Source organism: Poecilia latipinna, unplaced genomic scaffold, assembly GCF_001443285.1.
Source record: "Poecilia latipinna isolate Pla-1442-1.1 unplaced genomic scaffold, P_latipinna-1.0 Scaffold108, whole genome shotgun sequence".
Classification (NCBI taxonomy): domain Eukaryota; kingdom Metazoa; phylum Chordata; class Actinopteri; order Cyprinodontiformes; family Poeciliidae; genus Poecilia; species Poecilia latipinna.
In genome coordinates, this window is record NW_015112724.1 from 48,513 (window position 1) to 51,468 (window position 2,956).

Sequence of the window (2,956 nt, forward strand, 5' to 3'; positions counted from 1 at the left end):
TTCACAATCAGTTTTTAGTAGCCATTTATATCTACCAAGTTGCTTAAAGTCTCAGACTTTCCCTTAACCTTTTATTTCAGACAAGTTAACATTGCAAGTTTTTTATATTTTAAATTAAATGGTCAATAGTTTCATCCGTTACTCAATTATGTAGTAAAATTTCTCTCTTCTCATGATAGTCATTCATTTCAATATGAAAAATCCCACAAAAACAATCGATTTGTAGATTCTTTATAGAATTACACTCCAAATTCAATCTTTCAGTTAAATTCAACGAAATATTTCATAATATTTCAACACTGCAATATCAATTATTTTCAACACGTAGAGATGTTTAATTTAGTTCCAAACTAGTATCTCTTTTAAAGGAAAACAAATAAAAAAAATAAAATAAAACGTGAAAAATCATTATTAGCTTTGAATCTGTAATAATTTTTAGTTGGTGTAATTTAGCCTTTTCACGTTATCAGTTTTTTTTTTCTTAGCTTTTAGTCAGTACAGTTTTTTCCTTCACAGTTTCCCAACCTATGGCCCGTGGGCCCTAAGAGGATCACTGGTCCTTCTGTTAAGGACTGAGTTAACGGGTACAAAATGAACGATTTTATCTAACATTGTACCTAAAAACCTTTAAAATGTTCTTTTCTGGGTAGATCATTCCTATATGCAAACAGGATTAGTGAGCACATTCTTTATCACAGCGGTGTGTGTATAACTTATCTCGCATTTCTCCTTTCTGTCTCGCTTCCCCCTCCTGCTGCTGGCGTCGCTGCAGCTGGTCCTCCCCCCGCCTCTCCTCCAGCTCCCTGTCAGTCCAACTGGCTCTGGTGTTGGATTATTTATAAGTTGTCCAGACCGTCCCTTACTGAATGTCCAGGTTGTCCACCAATGAAACAAGCGAAAAACAGTTCAGTTTGCTGTCTTCGTCTCTGAATCACTGAAGCACAGTATTTGTCTTCTCCACGCTGATGCCAGAGAGTAAACCAGCGGGGGCTGTAAAAGCTCAGTTGCAGGTAAACACAGAGATATAGTTCCAGTCCAAACGTCCAGCAGGACTCCATACAGTAGTTTGCTGCATGGCAGTTCCCAGATGTCCAGGAATCAGGATCAGCGGACATTTTAGTGCCTTTAGTGTCCAGGTGGCAGAAATCATCATGTCCTTTTTCGCTTCTTTATCAACTGTCATTGGCTGGTGATGAAGGAGGGACGTCTTCTGATCTGGCAGGACAGGTTTGAGTTGAGGTCGGAGGTCAGACTCACCGCAGCGAGGCTCAGACAGAGGAAAAGGAAAGAAGCAAATAAGAGTCCATTAGGGTTTGTTCGGCTTTCTGTGTCTTTTTTCTTTTTACAAACATTTTCCATATAACTTTTCTCTTGTGATCGTATAGTGTTTAGCCACTTATTACCCAACATTTTAAGAAATCATAAATCCTTTCCTTATTCAAACACATATAAACATGAAACATGTTAAAAGCTGTAGTCTCTTTTAACCTGTACAATATTAACCTTTAAAATGTAAAATGTAAGTTTATGTTAACTTCATCTGAGTCACGTCTCACCAGAGAACAATGGATTTCTCTAAATTTGTCGATCTTAGTGCTGCAGACTGTGAGGTCAGCGGGCAGCCCTCCTCTCAAGGCCTAAGAGAGACATGAGGCTGGATAATGTCCAGGTCGGTACCTTACTCTGACCTCTGACCCCTCCAGTTATACAGCCAAAGGATCATTTCACCAAGTTGGTGTTATAATCTGATTACGACACAATATATTAAACATTGTTCTCTGGGGAGAATTTTATTATTTAATTTTATTTTTCAGCTTCTCCTCCTTCAGGAAAGTCATAATTCCACTTTTAGCATACAAAGAAGTTGTTCCCATGTTTTTTATTTCAGTGAGACGTCTCTCAACTGGTTTTTCTTTGAAAGTGTAGGAATGATAACAAACAAACAAACAAACAAACAACCAGTGTTCCCTAAAAGTAATTATTTCTGACTTGTGAGGCTTAAACCTAATTTTTAGTAACATTAAATATTATTTTGCATGCATTGGTTTTGTACAGGAATTCAATTTCTTTTATTTATTTATCTTTTACTTAACGTATAACAAGCTGAACTTATGTCCACCATTTCATCAATTTAGTCTGGTGATTTGTCTTTTTGGGGTGTGGTAGAGTCTGATCATGCTGTGTATTTCTCCTGTTTGTGGTCCCCTCACTCCACCATCCCTCCTGTTGCCCCGTGCAGCATTCTTTGAAGGGCAGTTTCTTGACCAGTGGCCAGTATTGCCACAAGTCCAACAGCCATTTAAATGCTGTGGATTTTGTGGGGTGTTATTTTGGGGTCGTCGCCTATTGTGACCTCCTCTGCCTCTGCTTCTTCCGCGTCCTTTCATCCGGCTGTTGGAAAAGGCAGAGCTTTCTAAACCTCCAAATTCATCCAGGTGAAAAACATCTAATCCTTTCACAGCCTTAATGGCCTCTTCTAAGGTCCAGGGTGCAAAAACATATAAGTTTTGTGCACCTTCCTCTAATGAGGGGTACAGTCGTGCTGCTGGGACTGGGGCAGACGGAGCTGCTGCAGCGGCGGGGGGAGGGTTGGCTGCAGGAGCTTGTGCTCCCCGCACCACTACATCATTCCGTGTGCTTAGAATGACTTTATTATCTTTCGGTCTAACAAATAGGTTTTTTGCTTCTACGAATTTTTTGTCTTTAGCCTTTATTATTCCCGTTTTTCTTTCTACACTACTCTCCAAAATTCCCACAATTGTTTGCCATTGATCAATTTTTAGCTTTCCATCTATTTTATATTTCTTTCTCCATTTTTTCATGTGTACAGTGCTACCAGGAAATCTGGACAGCATGTACTTTTCATCCCTATCGGGGCCTTCAGCGAGTGAGGAATTACAAGAATTTGCATTTCCCATTATTTAAATCACTTGCAATTTTAGCTTTTTATTTATTT

General features: G+C 39.0%; 2 long non-coding RNA genes across 3 annotated transcripts in view; one reads left to right on the plus strand and one right to left on the minus strand.

Moving 5' to 3' along the window:
• The window catches only part of LOC106944679 (uncharacterized), a 17,520-nt gene extending 15,591 nt beyond the window's left edge, over positions 1 to 1,929 (plus strand). The window contains exons 2-3 of one of the 2 annotated variants that reach the window (XR_001424386.1): positions 471 to 922; positions 1,029 to 1,631. This is a non-coding gene — a long non-coding RNA (uncharacterized LOC106944679). Of the gene's footprint in view, positions 1 to 441; positions 923 to 1,028 lie in introns of those variants that run through there. The other variant, XR_001424385.1, reaches the window with a different exon arrangement.
• Positions 1,035 to 2,956, minus strand: part of LOC106944680 (uncharacterized) — a 6,949-nt gene continuing 5,027 nt past the window's right edge. Inside the window, exon 2 of the long non-coding RNA XR_001424387.1 lies at positions 1,035 to 2,708. This is a non-coding gene — a long non-coding RNA (uncharacterized LOC106944680). The remainder of the gene's footprint in view (positions 2,709 to 2,956) is intronic.